The sequence below is a fragment of the Colias croceus genome, chromosome Z (assembly GCF_905220415.1).
Source record: "Colias croceus chromosome Z, ilColCroc2.1".
NCBI classification, from domain to species: Eukaryota; Metazoa; Arthropoda; class Insecta; order Lepidoptera; family Pieridae; genus Colias; species Colias croceus.
In genome coordinates, this window is record NC_059568.1 from 12,147,574 (window position 1) to 12,170,533 (window position 22,960).

The 22,960-nt window shown below is 32.0% G+C and overlaps 1 long non-coding RNA gene across 3 annotated transcripts in view; it reads left to right on the forward strand.

Moving 5' to 3' along the window:
• LOC123705026 overlaps positions 1-22,960 on the forward strand; it is a 38,051-nt gene that overhangs the window by 11,915 nt on the left and 3,176 nt on the right. For all 3 annotated transcript variants that reach the window (XR_006753247.1, XR_006753246.1, XR_006753248.1), the window contains exon 5: positions 3-74. This is a non-coding gene — a long non-coding RNA (uncharacterized LOC123705026). The remainder of the gene's footprint in view (positions 1-2; positions 75-22,960) is intronic.

Genomic DNA, 22,960 nt, shown 5'->3' on the forward strand with positions numbered 1-22,960 from the left:
AGCTACCGGATTCCGTGAGCGCGGATCGGTGAAAGCGGCGGCCAGGGCGAGGCGGCGGCATTGCGCCGGGACAGGTAGGTCCACATTAAGCTACGCTATAGAAAACATTTCGCCCGCCGACGAACGTCAACCACCGACGCTTTCCCATCCCCATCGTGCATTCCAATCGTTGTTCTATTTATGTTTTGTTCTATTTCCATTTTGTGTTTTACAACCGCTTTTTATATTTTTTTCGCAATTTAACGCTCGCGTTCATGCTTGCGCGATTTTTATTTCTTATTGATGTTATATGTTTTTTTTTATGATTACTCCAGGTTTTGTAGTCCCAAAAGGTATTTTTCCTTGCTGAGAATATAGTGTTGTTATTAGAGTATAAGTACTTCATTTTAGTTCCGTCGTGTTTTAAAACTTTATTGATGAAAGCGTATTTATGCGCAACGATACAATATGCAATATACTTGAATTATGTATTTTTGAACTAAGCATAAAATACTTTTTGGGGCAATTATATCGTATTTGTATAAATGTTTGTCAAAATGAGTTAAATCCAAAACACGTACACGATACACTTCATATTAAGTAAGTATCGATTATTTTAAATCCCTGACGTGACGACAAATTAAAACAAGGCTAATTTTAAATTTCTGTAGATATGAAAGCACGAGATCAAATTATACTGAAATATTTTTCATCACAATGTTAGCTACAGATAGTCAACCCGACTATGTTCATTCTAAAAAAAATTAAACCAAAAAATCTTGTTTTAATTTAGGTACATATATTATATACGGTAGTATAAAACAGTTTATTGGTTAAGAACGCGAATAAAGTCAAATCACCAATCAACATTTAGTTGATACGTGTAATATTCAAGACCAAATATAAAAAATAAAATATATGTAAAACTTGATGATATTTTCGATTATACTGTCAGATCAAAAACATAAAATATTGAAATTGACTCGATAGAAAAAATTCACGAAGTTACCTCTAAATTTCACACTTTTACGTTTTTTACTTGACATGGTAATGCCTATTATGTTCTTTTTTTCATAAACAATTATATTGAAACATTTGTGAGAACTTTGTCCGACCACTTTTTTGTAATTACTTATAGTTTTGGTTTAATCACGATAAAACACTTTTGGCGCTTACTATATTTTTAATTACGCAAGAAATCATCTTGCATCGCACGTTCCGGGAGCTAAAAACATAATTCTATTTCATACATCAGACGCTATCGCTCCGTTGAGACGAGTAGACCATGCTCAAATTGCTGTGCCGCGCGCCGATTATTTAATAATATTGTTTCAATATTGTTTTTTTGAAAATGGTACACAACAAAAGAACATTGAAACTTCAGAAACGAGAACTAAAAGAGATTCATATTTAAATGATATCTAACTAATTTTCGAAGATAAGTTAATATAGTATTGTAATCATATTATTAATAAATAATTATTAGTTATTTATAATAAATAATAAATTATTATTTATTAATATGTATTAATAAAAAATACGACTTTCGATTCATTTCAGAAACTTTATGCAGGTGAGTTTAGATATTACATAAATATGTAATATCTAATCACACTCACACGAATTTATGCATAAATTCGTTTCCGTGGGCTGAGTATTGACGCGACGATCTTAGGTATACAAACATATATATATATATATTATATGGATACAAATATTTCATTCATAGTGTTACATCAATAAAATCAAGAAAGATTTATGGTATATTTTTTTATGAATTATTATATTATTACTTATTACCATTACTACTATGATTACCTACTACCTATTTGTAGATTCCTATGGTTGTTCCAGTAAATAACGTAAATAGGTTGTGAATAGTAGGTATATATAATATAATATATTCACAATCTGTATTACTAATCACTGGTGCAGTGATGAGTGATACAGATTGTACAGATTGTACAGTCCCATAAATAATTATTATAATCCATACTTATATTATAAATGCGAAAGTAACTCTGTCTGTCTGTCTGTTACTCAATCACGCCTAAACTACTGAACCAATTTGCATGAAATTTGGTATGGAGATATTTTGATACCCGAGAAAGGACATAGGCTACCTTTTATTGCGAAATATGTACCACGGGCGAAGCCGGGGCGGACCTCTAGTAAATTATAAAGTTATACCTGCTCATTATTTGAAATCTATCGTAAAATTAGTGTCAATAAAATTTCGTGTTTCGCGTTGTCACGTTATCACGTGTTTTTTCAATTCTTTTTTTATTGTATCCCTTGAAGTACAAGGATGGTTCTTATGTAAACGTAAATATGTACGGGCGAAGCCGGGGCGGACCGCTAATTACAAATAAAATACATATCATTCACTAGCTTTCCGCCTGCGGCTTCGCCCGCGTTTTCAAAGAAAAACCCGCATAGTTCCCGTTCCCGTGGGATTTCCGGGATAAAACCTAGCCTATGTTACTCGTGGATAATGTAGCTTTCGAATGGTGAAAGAATTTTTAAAATCGGTCTAGTAGTTTATGAGCCTATTCATTACAATCAAACAAACAAACAAACAAAGTTTTCCTCTTTATAATATTAGTGTAGATTAGTGTAGACAAACACTATGAATAGGGTTGCCAACTTTTTTTACAAGAAATAAAGTACGTATATTCATAATTCATTATTCAGGTCTATGAAGATTATTAAACAGTATTTTAGCAAAACAAACATTATTTATTGTAGTGTGTGCCCTCTGACTAAATAAAAAAAATTGTGAGCGTCTAAATGTAACACATAATAATGTGTCTGCACTTTGATGCTGAAAACAGTCTTTTGTATAAGTACTTTTTTTTTGTTAAACAGTAAAAAGTATAATTTAGTGAAAAACAGTAGAATACTGTTTGGCAACCCTAAGTATGAATACACTCGCGAATGCAAATTCTGGTTTTGTGCGTGTTTCCACTTTCAACTATCAAGTGACGATTTATTTATTTGTTTTGTTTCGTAATTATTATGGTCCAATATTAATAACGAAACAAATTATTATGGACTCGATATTTTATTGTTTCACGGTAGTCGTCTTGTCGTTTGCTCAAGAACGTGAAATTGAATGATAATTATTTTTTTTTATAAAGTCAAAACCATTTTCTTTCAAATAAAAACTTGTTTTTATTGAAAACAAAAATCAGAGTGTTGCTAGGAATAAGTATAACATTAAATAGTAATGTTAGGATATCGAAACATTTTTGTATAGGCCTGAACGTTATAGTGGAAACGCGCTCTAAGATCTGAGTAATATACATGTCGTGGCCATATCGTAGATTTGCTCATTTCATGAAATGGCCAATTTAGTTTGGCCAGATCGTTAAATTGCCAACGTTTCACGATTTGGTCATCCACATTTGGCCAGATCGTCGATCTGGCCAAACGTGGATGGCCATTTCACGAAATTCGACCATTTTTGTTAAAGCGATTCGCTTCTGGCACTCGCCGGCCGCTGCCGCGGCACGCTCGCTTTGCTCGCTCGGCTCGTGCGTTGTTTATTAAAGTCTAACCTAACCTATATTTTATACGTTCTGGCCAAATGTCGATGACCAAATCGTGAAACGTTGACGATTTAACGATCTGACAAAACTATGTTGGCCATTTCATGAAATGAGCAAATCTACAATATGACCACGACATACACACCACTAGATATGCAAATATTTCTCCAAGCTAATTTACCTTGTACTAATATTATACTAATGTTGTACTAATATTGTAAATGTGAAAGTAACTCTGTCTGTCTGTCTGTTACTCAATCACTCCTACTGAACCAATTTGCATGTAATTTGGTATAGAGATATTTTGATACCCGAGAAAGGACATAGGATAGGTTTTAGGAACGGGAATTATGCGGGTTTTTCTTTGACTGCGCGGGCGATGCCGCGGGCGGAAAGCTAGTATATAATAAATATAATATAAACACAACAATATAACATTCATTCAAATCATACAAACAAACAGACATAAACACACAGGCAGATTTTTTTACGGATTCGTGCTCTATACTGTTTCCCTAATATTGTTTTTTGAATAAGTATATTACATACATACTTACACTTTTTTACTGTTTTATTATATACGTATAGATTATCATCAATAATTATAAATAAAAAATAATAATAAATTATCATATTACATAATTTGCCATGATGTCAACTTCACTGTTTTATATAATTATTTCATTAATATACTAACTACCGAAAATACGCGTAGAACGAGCGAAGAATATTGTGTTTAATTTAGCGTCCGATGAACTTTACGTAAGTACGATGAGCCGGGTGCGGAGTGTATGATGGAAGAAAGATTGCGCGCGGCATGGCGTGCTAGGGCGGGGCCCATAACTTTAGAAATTCTCTGCCTTTATGCCCACTCTTAAAGAATTGTATGATGATGTTGTCTCTTCATATGATTTGTATATAAATACATAAAAGGTATATTTTTATCGATAATCGTGACGTCACCACTTTTTTCAAGCACTAGCCTGACAATTGTTTTTTTTTCATCCTCAAGTAACCAAAAGGAAGACGTTCTATGCTCTTCTAAAAATAATTATTATTAATTTATTTAAGTTGTTTTTGCATATTTTTTTTAAACGAATTTGGTTTAATTTTTCGTTTTAAAAATAATTTAGTTTAAATACTTAATATAAATTTTATTGTAAATACTGGTTAAAAAAATTATTGAATATATGTAAGTTCAAATATCGAACCAAAGTACAAATATCGTAGCGTTCTGCGTCTATTAGGTACTCAGGTATTTAGAAAAACAAGGAAAAACAAATACAAATATAGTACTGATAAAATCGTATTTAACTTGTAAATGGTGTATACATTCGGATTATTTCTTCTTGTAAATTAATATCTACGGCGTAGAAAAGATAAAAGGTTTCAATATCGAAATTATCACAAAATGCAACTGTGAAAAAAAAACAAACAAAATATACCGGCTGAATTGACGACTGTATCTGTCAACTGTGATTATACTGTATTCATAGTATTCACGACTGACAGTATTTGTTTAAACTGATGTCATTTGTAAGCGATTTCAAGTTGAGTATTGAGTGGGCGACGAAACGCCGGGGCCCTATATTTCAAGTGTACGCTTTATAATACATTGACACACTACAAATTTGCAATATTGTTGCCAACTAACTTTATCTAAATAATCTATTCAAATAAGTACAAAATATGCTAGTGAACAATATATTTCATCATCTTCATAACTAAAGAAAATGTAGAGATTTTTATATAGGTACCTTATAAGTCAAGAATTAATATTAATAATGTATTCCTGAAATTTATAAATAAAAGTATTACATTAAATGATGTCGAGAGCAAGTATTTTTTGTTGATAATGTCTGTGGAAATTTGTTTATAAGTATATGTAGATAAAACTTGATACAATTTTAGCCCTAGAATATGTCGGCAGATAAATTTTATTTCCACATTTTAATTACTTAAAGTTTAAACTCATTTAATCTTGGATCTTGCGGTTTAAATTTTATTGCATACATATTTTACACAAATTCATCGCCAGCTGTTAGCCTGTTAGCTTTAACCATATTTCGTTAAAAGCCATTTTATGTCAAACATAAACATAAAATATGATAAACATCCAAGTAAATCACTTCGTAGAAAATATTTGTAATACAGAGGCGGTTCATGTTCAATCGATATTATGAAACACGATAATAGCTTAAATAGGATTCCAAGCTCTGACTCATAACACATTTGTTGTTTTCTGAAATAGTATTTGTGCTAAATATCATGAATGAACTAAAACATATTGAGTTACATCTAGCTATGTTCATATTACCTTATATTTTCAACATGTTGTGAAATCGTGAAATAAATTGAAAATGCTATCACTCAATTTCAATAATTTATATGAAACACTATAACTGAAGTGGCAAGTATGCTTGCATAGCATTAGTTAATGAAGGCATTCTTGGAAACAATATCGTGCCCACACTAATTAGTTGTTTTTATCATAAAAGGGTTAGTTATTATTTTTTAACATTGACGATACCCTTGAATTATGCAGCTACAGAACAACTGGTATATTTAATTACAAGTGATAACTGCGTTAAAAACAACCGACTTCAAACTTGCACTTGCAATATTTACAAATACCTACAGACAAAAATGCTCATAAAATAAAAACTACTGGGCCTATCCGAATAAAATTTTTATGGGACCAATTCGACACTATCCCGCATCGAACAAAAAAAGAATCACGTAAATCGGTTCAGAAACCTCGGAGTAATCGGTGTACATACATAAAAAAAAAAAAGAAATATACCGACCGAATTGATAACCTCCTCCTTTTTTTTGAAGTCGGTTAAAAATGATAACAGAAACCATATTATGAATTTATAAGGTAATTAAGCGGTTGACGGGTATAACAATTGAGCTTTGCTAATTACTCGATTAAAGGCTAGCTAGATTAATAACCGAAATGTATGTAAAGTTAATTGTTTCAATCCAACCACGTAAGTAGGTACTTGAACAAATGTATTATTAGATACCAATTTTCGATAAACAGCCTACGTAACTGGATGAATATTCAGGATCGGTCAGAAAAAGAAACCGGACATAATAATAATGAAAAGCTCCGTTTTATTGTATTTTAGTTGTCTCATTTAAAGTTATATAATTTAGTAATATAGGAAATGATGAAATTTCTACACGCAATAATAAATGCCTATTACCTACAATAAAACACCTTCGCCTTTTAATTTTGGCAGTAATTATTTTAGCAGCGGTATCGGAATTGGACTTTGATAAGCTCGCGTTTGACCCCTGGTGGGGGTGCAATAATAGTATTCGTTGTAAACTACTGATCAGCTTGCATTTTCCAATCAAAGTACAGGAGGGCCCATACGGCTCCCCGCGGATTCATTGACCGCAGGGAAAGGGGCTAATTTCATAACCACGTAGGTGCCCTTCGTCAATTGGTATTGCAATTAACGTTGTAAAATTCACTTTTAATTAAAACATTTGAAATCAAATTCGAAAAGACCATGCACGGTTTTTGCTTAAGTATTTTTGGAATAAAATTAATCAAAATCAAATACTAGTTCTTTTGAGTGATGGAATGTAGAAGGCCTTTTCAGCTGTTTATATTTGTTGAGAATCTTACAAAACCATTGTTTTTTAGCAAGGAGTTTAACCTACGTCAGTATACGTGAAAAATTCCTTAAATCCCTAACACTATCAAATAACTCAAGATAATTTTTGCGCTTATTAAACCAATATCAAGACAATTACTATTAATCAAGACAATTACAATTAATCACTTAAGCATAAAACATGTCCAAGCATTTGCAAGCATGTACGGTTTTAAGAACACTATAAATATTATACCATCAAAATTTAAACTAGGAGAACATTATTTTGATTCTGATTTAGTCGTCTACCTTGATGGAAAACTTTAGAATGCACTCACTGTATATTGACTGCCTGCATAATAAAGAAAGTTTACCCTATGGCAGGTTATTACTCACCCATATTACGAGAAATTTCAGCCGAAAGGATACATTTATCTACCTCGACCAATCATTAGTTAGATCACATCTCCTATATGAAATCTGTTTTATAATTACTGTATAAATAAATTGGAAATGATACAGAAGAAGTTTCTAGGCACAATTAACTTTCGCATATTATGCTCTGCCAGATGCTCGTACAATCAACTCTTACAAAATTTTTACATGATGTCCTTGTCCAAGTCCAACATACGTGTGGGTTTGATTCTCGGCACAGACTAGCCGAGCTAGTAGTAGTAGAGCTTGTTCGAGTAGCTTGTTCTTTCGTGTGCTTTCGCGACTCTCGTTCGAAATATCTTCCACATACAACATACCAAAACCAACGCATAGCATAGCTCGCTGTAGAGAATACGTATTATTTTAAAACGATTTACAGACGCCCGCGCCACTTATTACACTCATTCGTATTCCAGTACTTGGTTAAATCTTATTAAGGGATTCACAGGTAGAGCTGGCGTTCTTCACTATAGACAGCTTAGCGTGTGTTGTAAGAGGCATTACTGAATTGAATGGGATAAAAAAATCAATCCGAACGCGCGCCAACTGTATTTAAATAAACTGGCGCTTATTCATAATAATGCTGCTGGATTTAGTTCATTTCGATTTCAATTATATTTCGCAATGAATCCATTTAAACGTAGCGGGATTATGTTCGAGAGATTACTGCAAGTAGTCGAGCATTTCCAATTAATAATCAATGTTTGACGAGTGAAAACGCGATACATGATTTCGTATCACAATGTTAAAAATAAATTATTACTTACCAGTAAAATCTTCTTCTTAATATATATAAATCTCGTGTCACAATGTTTGTCCTCAATGGACTCCTAAACCACTTAACCGATTATGATAAAATTCGCACACCATGTGCAGTTTGATCCAACTTGAGAGATAGGATAGGTTTTATCCTGGAAATCCCTCGGGAACGGAAACTATGCGGGTTTTTCTTTGAAAACGCGGGCGAAGCCGCGGGCGGAAAGCTAGTGTAGTATAAAAAGAAGCGACTTTTTATTTATATCTGCTATAGAGAGAGAGCTTTAGCTCTATATTATGCGCGTACCTATATGATTTATTCTTTATTCTTTATATAGCGTGTTATAATAAAATTTCAAATCAGTTATATTTATTTACGCACTAGGTTTCCACCCGCGGCTTCGCCTGCGCAATCAAAGAAAATATATAATCTGGATATGCACTCTTATTTCAATATTCAATATTATGCTTATAATTTAGATTCTAAAGCGATAGATAAGAAATCATTCAAGCTTAGTTTCGACTTGTATCAACATCAATTTAGGATGTTATGACTATCTACACCGGACGGTTGATGATATTTAAAGTTTGTTTTATAAATTACTTCCTTATTATTCATTATGACTAAATTATATTCTATATTAAATTAATCTTAGTGCGCTATGATATACTAAGAATACTTTAAGAATAATATTTTAAAATTCAGTATGCCATTCATTATATAATATTACAAGGTTTCCGCTCGCGGCTTCGCCCGCGCAGTTAAAGACAAAACCCGCATAGTTCCCGTTCCCGTGGGATTTCCGGGATTGCGTCATTTTCCCGGAATAAAAAGTAGCCTACCAAAATATCTCCATACCAAATTTCATGAAAATTGCTTCAGTAGTTTAGGCGTGATTGAGTAACAGACAGACAGAGTTACTTTCGCTTTTATAATATTAATATTAATATTCATATTAGTACATATAAGTATGGATTGAATATTTAAAAACGTGAGTTTGGCCACCTTGCGTCTTATCACGACTTAAAATTAAAACACTGCAAGTACATGATTACTAATAAAACACACTTTGTTGCTCTCGTTATGACGAAACGAAAAAAATAAAGAATACTATTAATTGTTACTAAATATTAATAAGAGATGTAGTAGTCAGATATGATAATATCGAATGTGTGAATTTATAAAATGTTGAACAAAATTGGGACTAGTTATGTTATGTGAACAAAACGAGAAGTAGAAATTGCTAAACTGAAAATCTCATGTCTGTGTGTGTTTGCTAACGATTTGTTTTTCAAATCTCACATATTTCAACATATTAATTTTTATCCACAAAATAATGTGAGATCCTTGATGAGTTTATTACGCTATTTAAAACTTACTTAACACTTTATAGAACTTATTTTTTTGTATCTGTCTTTGTTTTTAAGCTATTGCATAGCTTCTATCGCGCGCCTTGAGCGCGAGGACCGAATCCAGAAATTCCGTAACGAAAAAACCTCACGCTCCCCACTCCGACGGGCACGGAGGTGTGGCTTGAAGGCATGCTATGCAATAGCTTTTTTGGATTTGTTATTGTTTGTTACATTATGAACCATTAAAAAAAGTCTTAAATTAGGATGCTGTTATACCTACATAACATAAACGCTCGCTGCTATCTCTAAAAATGAAACGCGATCTTCTAAAACTATTGCGCACAGTCCCATCGATTTTCGATTAGGCGCTAGGGAATATTACCACGCCGTTCCATCAATATGTTATGGGTAGGTATAACTTTTAATTCTCGATCGGTATGAATCGATAACCGTCTGAATAAAAAATGGCTTCCACAGAAGGGTGACCAGATTGTATTGTTTAGAAGACCCTACGGTTTCGATTTGTGTTATCGCATGGCAGTGCATGAACCTGGGCGTGTTAAAAAAATTATATCCGTTCAGGCGTTCAATGGTCTACCTACATTTGTAGGCATAATGAATAGTGTATCAGATGATCACACGCGAGCGACTAATGGAATAATATATACATATAATCAGGTTTACGGTGTCTTTAAGGCTATTTGACGATTTGCTCGATCTTTTGTGAATCAAAAAACAGTCAACTTTCCAATTTTAATGTTGACTGCATAATGATATTGAACAAATCAAGGTTGATCAATTTGAAAAAATAACTTTGTCACTCCTGAATAGTGCTTTCTGCCAGTGAAAGAGTTTTCGTAAATAGAAATATCTAATTTATACATATAACTAACAAAGGGTGATTTGCTTAAATTTGTAACTAAAATGTGAACTTACCTATAAATAACACTTAATAAATAACCAATATTATTTCATATCAAATATCCGAATAATAGTATCCGAAACTTTCTCTACGGATTGCATGTAGCTGGTATTTACCAAAAGAATGATAGGTATTGAGCTGCATTCAATATTTAATTATGCAGGAATTTTCATAGAATTCATTAATTAAAATTTTCCATAATATTTGAATACTTTTCAAGTATGATTGGACTGCCTCATTTTAATATACACAGAAATTTACTGAAGGCACTCTGAAATTTAATAACAGGTTTATTAATTCCTATTGAAAATTTGTGCAGCGAGATAGAAACACGAGAGCAATTTAATTTTTTTTATTTGAAACAGGGTTGAATATTAGGAAAATTAAAACAAATTCTTGATACAATAGAATTATTTAAAATATCCAACTTGTTTATTTTCCATTCTCCGATTGTGTCAATATATTCTGCCGCCACCCCTGAAATACCTTAATTCGCTTTTCACTTTGTAAAACCAACGATCGAGTATATGCCTACGATGAGTATATGTGATGAGTATATGTAAAGAAATGCTTCGTTTAATAAGAAGCAAATTCAAAATTGTGTGCATTTTTCTCACCAAGCTTGATGAGCATTAACGGAAACGTTCTATTGAAGCTTAATCGTCTCATAATTGATATCACACTTTACTCGGACATCGTAAAAAAGCCCTTATTCTACTGTAAACAAAGGCGTATTTGACACTGTATGACTTATCTATGGAAGACCAACACGTGTTTTGCATGTAGGTGGCTCCGCTAACAAAAGGCTCTATTGAAATGCGCTGTCCTGAAACTCCAACATTAATGTCAGGTAAACGAGCACAAATGACAAAGCGACAATTCTTCACTTTAGGAGACTATAGATTATTGTTTACTTACATTCTGGAATGCCTTTCACATGGCGACAATTATTGTTCTAAATTTTAAGAGTTTAATTAAAGAAGTTTATAATTATAATATATTGACTCTATAATGGTTATTTAGCCTAGTGAACAACTAGTAGACAAATCAGTATTGTAATCAGTGGGGATTTTAAATGTGATACAGAATACTAAAACGGTTCTAAAACCTGATTTTAAAAAAATAGATATCACTCTAAATTATATGGAAGAAAAACATTAAAATATTCCAAATTTCTTATCACACAAAGGTTAAGTGTAATTTAACAGTAAACAAGGGAATGTATGGAACGCTGACATGCGTTTTTGATAATTTTCTGTCTGCACGCAATCTGGAAACTGACGTTGAAAGTCATCAGTGCAAGACCTTAATTGTTAATACATACAGGATAAAAGTTGTCGTGTACTTGTTGCCGTACTGCCGTATTTGAAACTCCGAGAGCAGTGTGTGCGCGCAAGAAAGTTGACTTGCCAATTAGTTGAAAGTTGAAACTGCGTGGATCGAGTCCGGATCCGACTTGCATTCCGAATCCATTTGCACTACATTATCGGCTCGAGCGTTGATCTTTATTGTGTACCTACCTGACTAATACAATGAACAAATTGAGCAATAAAACCATAAACTGTACGCGTTTTAAATGAAACGTTTTGATTGTTTTGAAAAGGATCTCTTGTGCAGTTATGGATATTTACCGTTAGTCTTGTGTACACAACTTCTCATGAAACAATTCTGTTTTACAGTTTACATTATTAAATAATCTACTGTACTGTAACATTGAGAATGTTCTTTTGTCATTTGAAAAAAAAATTGAGAAGCTTTAAACTTGTTCGTGTTCATTACATAAAAATACGTTATGTTTCAGTCAATTTGGAACGTATCGGTTATTTATTGTCCAAGTTTTAACTATCCATTGTTTCATTTCGAATTGTAAAACAGTAGGTATATTACATCCAGATGCCTAGTAAATACTAAGCACTAATAAATATTTAAATTGCGCCTGAGAATGTGTAGGTAAACATAGTACTTACTTAAGTTGGTAAACTAAAATTACACGCTTCACATACTAATATACTAATAATAGCATTATTTCAATTTACAGCCTGACTTGGTACGTTATTAACACGTTTAATGGCCTCGTCAGACAGATCGAGGGCTCAGGTTTACACGCAGTCTTTGGTTTAAATTTTAGGAAACTGTCTCAAATAAAAACGTACTGGCTTTCGAAAACCTTTGAACATCTCGCTTTACTAATGTTTACTCAACATTTACACCGTAGTTAAAGTCTCGTTCGTGATGACACACAGTCGTTCCGGAAAAAAGTACTAGAAGATCGCTTTCCGTGGTCGCTTGTGTGCACTTCTTATTGTACATGCGTGTCACGAAACTTTTACCGAAGCGGCAATTTGTCGTCACGATTACGTACAAACCGGCGCAGCTTTAACAATTTAAATTTGATGTTAAGTTACAATCGTAAAACTTCCCTGCTCGTCAATCATATAAACGACTAGTACTCTTGAATAGAGTAGGTATATAGTGCGCATAGTTATATTGATAACGGCTATAAAATATTACATAATTAAACACGTAATATACCCCAATCTAATCGCTAATGCGTTGTAATAATAATTAATTATAATTTATAAGGTATAAACACCTATGACGACTGATAATCGTGTTTTACAGTCGTGTTTGTAAACACTAGTGCAATTATAACGTGACATAACATTTAGAGGTCGTGTTCGAACGTTCATCAACGGCTGGTTGATAACAAATAATCAACGAATATTTGTATCAATGAACTAGCAATGAATAACTCGTACGACTGTACAGTAATCATTATAGCATACTACAAATTAATTGCCCTACATGTAAATAAATGTATGTGTAATAACTGCAATATATGCGCTGTTTGCGCTAGCTGCTACGTCGAGTGTTTTCATTTTCCGATTGGCTATTTTTTTGTTTTCATTATTTAGTAGGTAGTTATACATCCAAAACCCGCTGAATCCATATTTAAGTAGTTTAACTAAATATTAATACTTGCAACATCCATTTTGTTTCAATAGTTATGATTTGTAAGGAAGTGATTACGGAGAATCGCCCACTCATCCGTCGCGACGATATCCCTAATCATTTCTAAGAAGACGCGATCTCCAGATCGTGGTACTGTTTAAACATATAGGTAATAAATCAGTTACACACTAACCATCTTATTGTACAGACATTAATTAAATTCATTTACATTGAAATATATTTTTTTAAAGGACATCCGCGGTCGCTGGTACTTGCCTATAGGCTGACCGATGTTTCTCTCTTTCTAAATATTTGAAATAGTACAAAATTACCTCGTTTTGTTTTTTTTTTATTTATAAAATTAAAAAAAGCCAATGACACTTATTAAAATGATATCCAAGAGTAAAAATTTTAAACTAGCTGAATACAGCTTGCTAATAAGCAATAACCAAAACCAGGTTCATATTAAATATTCTACAAAGCTTTGTAATTAAGAAGGATCTTGTGTATTTGCTTAGTAATTTCTTCATAAATTAAAGAAAAATAACAATGTATTTCCATAATGTAGCAAATTGTTATTTTATGACATCTAAGAGTAGAAAGGTAATATTGGCTGCATCAGCGTTAACCAGATTCATATTAAATTTTCTGCACAGACGTGTAATTAAGAAAGGTCTTATTCACAAAAGAAAAAAAATCTAATCTGAATATTTACAGGATATAACAAATTATTATTTAATGATATAAAAGAGTAAAAAGATATCTTATATTAGCTGAATTAGCAATTGCCAGATACATATTACATTTTCTGCAAATTTGCGTAATTAAAAAAAAAGCTAGCTTTTGTCTTTTAGTATTCGCAATGAATGTACATTCCTGTGCTGAGACGGTTATTGAATGCGTTTCAGAAGAGCTTTTATTAAAGTCTCGGCCGCAGCCGTAGCTGTAAAATAAAGAAAGTAGAATGGATGTGGTCAACGTAGAACCTTTGTTGTCAAAATAAAACGCACTGCTCGCAACCAAGTGTGGCGTGTGTTCTCGTGATAAAGAAAACAATTGACACATTTTTATGGTCTCTTTTGTATCTCGCTTTACAAATGTTTATGAATAAACTGATTGATTTATCTGTACGGCTGAAAGAGTATTAGGATTTGTTTGATGTTTTATTGGCGGTATTTTGTAAATGTGAACAGAGATATTTGCTTTTGTGAAACACGAAATTTAAAATAAGATGTGCTTGATAGATCTTTGTACTTAGTAGTTATAGGTCAAACTTCTAATGAAGATGAAAAGCCAAAAATCATAATCTGATACAAAATTTAAACAAGCAAAAGAACAATTGTAAACTTTCAGGCATGAAATTAGTTGGAAAGAAATGGTAGCGTCTATAAGTCTATCTTAATTTTTTTAACAAATATATTGCTTTGAGTGCTCAAAGAATATCCTATCCTACTAATATTATAAATGCGAAAGTTTGTGAGGATGTGTGTGTGTTTGTTACTCCTTCACGCTTTTATGTCAACATAATATTAGTGATCTTTTCGGATTATTTCCTATTATCAGTAATTCAAAATCAACATAGCAATGAGAAATAGCAAAAACAAAAAAAAACTGAAGCTGATTGACAATTCGACAGGCCGCTTTTCGGGTCGGTGATATTTCATTTTAGGATGGTACCTAGTTCATAGCCTAATAAACAGGTGCCTTTTCAATCAACTCTTTCAGCAGTCTCCGAAAATTATGATTGAGGTGTCATTTCGATTCGCAATGGCATCGAGGTGATGTTTAAGAAAAAACAATGAAATACTGATTGCAAATTTGCAAAACTCTTTATTAGCTAGACAATAGAAAAGGGGTTAGGTTACAAATATCTGAAAAAATAGCAAAGAATTTTTTATTGGTTAGGTTGATTTCAAAGATTCAAAAAGGGGTACCATATTTCCTATTGTAAGTCTCTCTTGGAACTGTAGAACCAATATTTATAATTTTCCCAGAGGGATGAAAATATGTCTAAATTGACTTGCATAAGCCACGCCTTCTTCAGACACATTATTAAAAGTAATTTAACACATTAAATACAAAATTTAAGAAGGAAAAAATTCATGAGCTTACTGGATAGGTACATAAAAGAACAACTGAAAATTTGTCACTATATTTCAATGAGTTATATGCAATAGTTGATTTTTTACGCTTCAACATGAACTTTGCAATTGTTGAGCTATAAATTTGAGATGTTGTTCCTATCTTGAAACAATTCTTGGAAGGCTTCAGAAAAGATATCGTTGGAAAAATAAGAACTAAGCAACAGAAAATATGAAGGTCTATTATAAATTAGACAATTACTCGTATTATTATATGCTAAGACCCTTTACTCAATAATTACATGTTTTTCGTCGTATTATTGTCTTCTCAGGTTATTTGTTGATACAGACGTAGGCTGGGCAGACACTAAACCTAATAATTAATGAACACATTCCACGTGTCTTAATAAATAATATAAAAATAATAATACTTAGATGATAAAATCATTATTTAATTAATAAAATAACTATTAATAGGCAAGTTCGTTAAAGATAATATAATATGTTTTTATTGTAAGATGATTTTAACTACTAACGATAGGTTTTTAATTAACCATACTTACTAAATGTTTTATTCATATTGATAACAAAGGTTATTTTTAGTCTTACGAACTACTAAAGTATAGAGATACCCCTATCTCTATACATAGAACATAGGTAGAGCTGCCTCCGTTTATTTAGATATATTATTAATTAATAACGCGTGGAAACAGTGCGTTTGCCAGTAATCGTAATTTAATATATGATCTAAAATAATTATTATATTTTAAGCCCTCTCTCAAGATTGGAAGAATGTAAAATTACCATGTGACTTTGCATTAAGAATCAGTGAGCATGTGAGCATTCTGTCTATGAAAACATAATATTAAACGATAGCTCACGTGCGGTTGGCAAAATTGGGCGGAATGCTTGAAAGAGTTTTTTTTTCATCTTTTTGAAAAAAAAAATACATCTGGAATTTTATCAGTAGGTATTTTTTACGTACTCAGCGTATGCAAAACTATAATCTCCTTTGAGCTTAGTATACCAACGGTGGGACACCCGGTATAAGTCGATTTCATCAACGAATGTCTCCAAAGAGTTCCAGGACCTTCGGTTGCTCTCCGCCGCTTGAAAGACATGGGTAGTGAGATGTCCTGTACATCACCCATTCTCACTACCTTGTCTTTCATGCGGAATGAGCACTGTCTCCGTGCGGCGCACTTGAAGAATTATCTGCAATGCGAATGCTTACCCTGCGGCGTACATATTACAAGCACACGGTTCGCGAACACAAACACACAGACATGTCTGTGTTCGCGAATTGTGTGTTGTAATTTGAGTTTCGAGACAACTCGGCTCAAATATCCTTTTTCATAATTCTGATGTTATATGTTTAGATTAAAGTTTAGAAATCAACATTTCATTTTGTGAAATCAGGTGCCAACTATCAAGTCATTAGATCTGAATATCCTTGCAAACATATTGTGATAAATGTTTTTCTATAAATTTTTTCACATTATTTTATTGTACACCCAACAAATTGTATTTTCTTTATTGTAGCTGCGACTTTCAGTGTGAATCTTAGAAGTAGAATATAAAGTGCCTTTGATATTTTCATTGAAATTTGTACACGCGTTGATCCGAAAATAATTATGTACGTAGATATATCTAAGGGTAATTGCTTGTAGCACATAAGGAGACTACTTGAAAATTCTCATATAAAAATGTAATATTTGAATTTATATGATATTGCGATTTGAATGGATACTTATCACAATTTCCAATATTTCCAATATGATTTGAAATCGCTTCCATGTATTGTACAGTTAAGTGGTTGGACCTCTGGGATTTCATAATAACGTGAGTTTAAAATTGATATTACTCTTTGAATAAACGTATTTGATGTGATTCTGAATATATATGTCTCTAGCTTTCTGGACCCGACATTGTCCGCGTGAAATTGCCATTCGCTGTATAAAAAGGCCATCTCATTTCACCCTGGTGAAGACCTTTTTGGTCACAACAATAAGTCTGCGCTCACCGAGGGTCACCATCCATAGCAATATACAAATTGACAAAAATTGATTCAGAAACCTTACAGACAGCTTTGTTACATCTCTCCGTACACTCATAATAGCTGTGTGATTTGGATATTCATTCCATAATATAATATGTATTATGTTCCATTATTATTAACGTACGATGAAATTACAGGGTATAACCATATACATATTACAAATATATTGATATGTGAATGTACATTTATATTTTATAAAATATTAAATGTCCATTATAATGAATGTGTAATAAGATGCATTATTAATTATTACTAATATAATCGTATCATGCTTCAATATAGTTTAATGGCATAAGTTATTTATGTATGTAGTAATTTCCTTAATGAATTAGTCATACATTTAACGATTGATATAATTATTAATTATTCATATATAATTGTGCTATTAAAATTGATAATGTATCTTAATTCGGTATTATTGTGATTGATTTTGAATTGAGGGAGGACTTATTATATGAATAAAATACCTAGTACCTATATTTCATTATTCATACTAGTGTATTCTGAATATAATGCGTGATATTTAATATGTGATATCAATCGCGCGTCGGATAGTCAGCTCATTAATTTGTTCTGTCTACGGCTGCACTGTTTCCGTTTGTTATAATTAACTAAAATAAGTATTGTTTAACCATAATCGAGTCGATCTGCAAAATGTTTCGTATTCTATGGAGAAACATACCCGGTTATAAGATAGATTTACACATAACCATCACAAAAATTTAACATTTACGGATTTTCATGGAGTATGGGTCTCAGATATTGTTTAATCTAGAATGATCCGAAACTGTCGACGCTTAGTTCACGGTGGCTTCACAATAAGTTAGATAGGAACATACAGAGTTGCAACGAAGTGTCTGTTCTACAACAATGTCCATGCACGGCATTGTTCACACTCGAGTGTGGAACTCAGAGACGGTGCTCGAGAATAATACTAACGGCGAACGGTTTAGTAAAAGATTTTTAGAATATCATATTATGCTGATTCACAGCGCGTTTAGATATATGGACATATTTACAACTTCACTGTTTTTTTTTTTTTGATATTATTATCACCATCGTAGCGAGTGTTGGAGTTAAAACTACTAAAGTGAAACACAATTTAATCCTTATTGCACGCCAGAATTTTATAATGGCTCGTAACCATAAAGAGCCGTGTTACTAGTACGTTTTGGCAATAAAGAGTGTGTTGTCTTCAGATTCTCAAAAGTCTTTCGGTGCCAAATGAAACTAATAAAAATGTTCAATTAAATTCATGCATATCGCAAGAGACTTGAGGATATTTAGTATTTAATAAATTAAACCATTAAAAGTTGATTTTAGTAAGTTTATTGTGCTTATTATTTTTGGTAGATTCACAAACTTTTTAATAGATAGTTTTCTGGTTTTCAATATAACTTGGTGTTTTTTAACTACAGGTCGCTGTCCATCTAATTATTATACAGATATGAAAAAACGTTATTAATTAAGTTAAAGCAACATTTCTGCGATGTTTACGTGCGAGACTGAATAGTTGAACGTTTTGCATTTGTAAGTTTTCTCTTTAGAAACTTGCCGATTGGTTATTACTGTTGGATGCGAAAAGTTTTTCCCTTTCAAGTTTCCCTGTGGAGTGTGGATCCTTGTAAGTTTTCTTTTAATGTAATTTTTAACTTGCAAATATATTACTTGAGTAAATCGAACGCAAACATAACTTTTATTAAAATGAAAACACATGGCGAGCCCAGTCTTGAGATGAGATGTAAAAATATTTGCAAGTTCACTGTCGAGAATCTTATTGCTGATAAAATTTTTTATAAAATGGATTCCGTTGAACATTAAAAACCTTGACATTGAAAAGTTTTAGATGCGCAAATTTCAACGTGACCGGATAGATATATGTATTTGTATTTACAATGCACATTTTCAATTTAATACCAACACTTGTTTATTAAACAAATAACGATATTTCAATAACTGAAAAAGGGATATGTTTGACACGGTTGTGATTGGAAACATGTTTTAATTAATTTGCTCCCAATAATAGATATTTGTTATCGAACAGATATGAAAGAACTGTTGTATTTTATAAAACGAAATAAAACGAATACGAAAATATTAATAATATAAAAGTCAAAATGTTATAAAAATGTTACTACATATCAAATTTCTGGTATTCGTACATTTAAATCTGCACCGGTGACCAGCATGTGAATTGCATCGTGTCCGTTTAATTCTTTTTGACCAATAAATGTGTAGCTGCGGATTGTTTATGCTCAGTGCGAAATAACGTTTTTATTATCATTTTAATTGGACTTAGATCGACATAATGGACCTTAATTGGCTTGTGACGTGGGCACAGCCTGCGGGGCTCGGAGCGCCCACTATCAGAGCTACGGCGCTCTCTTTGTTTTTCAACAATCATTTAATTATTAAGCTTGTTTACGTTCGGAAAAATACAAGATTCTTAATCTGGGCTTAAAACAAGTTCTCGTTATACATTTTCTTCAAATCCCTCTAATTGCATGGAAAATTACTAATCACTTAAGCGTATTAAATCTATTTTGATAAGGTAGGAAAATTGTCTGAGAAAATATTTTATATAAAGTAGAGTTAGAGGAATTTATTGTGCATTTTCAAAGGGTTTAAATGCATTAATGTACTCAGCAAGATGTGTTATTGCTGGGCTTATTTAATATTAATTTAAAATCTTGATGGAAAAAGATAATTTAATGAGTAGATAGAATATGAATAAAGAATATGAATAAGAATAGAAGAGAGATTATGTTGTTTTGAAGTGTCATAATTTGTTACTATTTTAACTTTTATTTTGCAGTACAATATAAACACTGTACAATATATTTTCCGTGAGTGACTTAATTCAGAATTATTCGCGTTGAATTTAGTCATAAATCATTCGAAACACTTTCAATTACGTTTTAATTGATGAGGAAATATGATTAAACAAGATTCCTGACTGGTTTTATAATGATGAAGAATAGAAAATTTTCTTAACCATCAAGTCTTACTTGTTAAATCTGGAGAATAAAAACGTAAAACTTTGAAGGGCGAGAAGTTGAAAGTAGTGTGACCTTTAATACTCTGGACATTTTGCATTTTTAGCTCTTTCGCATAGTATCGGAGATGATCGTCACTATTTCATGACTACGTAAGAAATATTCAATCCAAATATTTATACAGAGAGTATCCTAAAAAATAATATAGTACTTAGTTGTTAAATTAATATTAAACTTATAAGTGTGCTGAAATCTGAAACCTTTTGCTACAGTATCAATATCGACAGTGCGCTGACTACCTACAAAACGTTCAAAACAATCTCACTCACACAAACATGCGCCTCGGCGAGATGCCCGAGTACTGGTCACGGCACTATCAGTCGTGCGAGCAGCGCCATCGCGAGCGGTCGCGTCTTTAGTAACTTTCGCGAGTTTTTAAAATGCCAAGAGATTGCATCGCGGTATATATTTCAAAGTATCGAACTTTTTGCTGACTTCGTGGACGAGAGGTGACTTACTTAGCTTTATATATTATAAATTTTTCGCGATGATAATTATTTGAAATTTTATTTCAATTATTTACTTTTATTTATAAACTATAATTTTCAATTCGATTTTATTTAATTCAATTGATCATTATAGAACTCAAATATAGGTAATTAACGAAAAAAAAGAACATTATATCAAAAAATTAAAAACCATTTTGCTTCAATGGTGCGTAGGTAAATTTTTTTATCTTAGTCGTTTTACTATTCTGTGTTTGTAGTTAGTTATATCTTTTTATATTTTTATATGCCCGTTTATCCGAAGTAATTTTTCTAAATATTTGATTTGATAGGCAATAAAATAAATACATCCTATTATATCCGCTGCCAAATGGCGAATATTGTCTGTAACAAATTTTTATAAACTAAATTTTTAATAGGTATGTATGTCTGTACCTTTTTACTCGTCTATTTAAAAATATGCAACCTCACAACCATATATCATTATTTGTACGCATATAATCAAATTTTGCGTTATTAACGTGATCATCGCGTGTGAAAAATGAAAATAGAGGACATCGGTTTTATCAGAAATTTTCGTACTCCCAATTACCCAATCCCATTATTTGGGAAATACGGTATTCTACTGAACTTAAAATCAATAAATTATGTAATTGAGAATACGAAAAATTCTTTATTTCGTTATTCATGACTTTACTTCTTCAATAAAACTGATGAAGATGTTACTGTTTAAATTGTATGTATGTATTTAGATTCTATATAATTATAGGTATTACTATATTATCGAAACTTACACTATGGCAAAAAAATAATAACACTTTTAATTATTTTCATTATAAATTCATTTAAAAGTAGAACATATAATTAAATGAAATGATACTTGAAATCTTAATAAAATATAATTTCGAGCGTTGCGCGTAGGTACTACACCATGACTCAATGATCAGATCATTGACCCCGGAAAAGTCAAAAGGTTGGCGACTGGGGTTTTATAAATTTACCCCTCATTTTTAAACTTGTATAAATGATATTTAATGTACCAATCAAATATTGTACTAAAAGTAAAATAAATAAATATTGTAAATTGATAGAACCTCTTTAATTATCTTGAATCTATGATTCTTAGTACAATCCTTAAGTGTACGCCTTGAATTTCAATGAAAATCTATATCAGTATCGTTCAGTACTAAGATTCTGGTATAAGGAGCTATTTTATAGGCACTATTACAGGAAAATCCTCTTTTCTAGAATTTCTACCTAGAGGACGTCTCCGCTCCCACGTTAAAGCTTAAAGCTTCTTGATTTCAATATTAAACTAAAATGTTTATTGCGCAATTTATAATAAGATGTAGTCTGCTTCTTGTGATAACAATGCCTTTGTCTCACGGTATTCTCTACAACCTATGGAATTCCCTTGTATGGGGCGCTTTAAATGTTTTCATTTATTCGTCACAGCGCTCACGTTGTGTCCCACTAAATATTATCTGTAGGTACTTTAATATACAATGTGGATTTATCGAATAAACATATACGTTGAATCGCGACACATAATTGTCACGCGAGTGAAAGTCGTTAGAAAGAATTTATATTAATCCAATGATGATCGTTGATCCCTAGGCTTATAGGTAAGGACTAACTATGGGAATGACTTTACGCAACCTTTTGTTGCGTTTTAACAAAGCAATGATATTAAACATTCATCGATTTAAATATTTTCAATTAATTACCAAACGATCCAATTTAGAAGTCAAATAAAAAT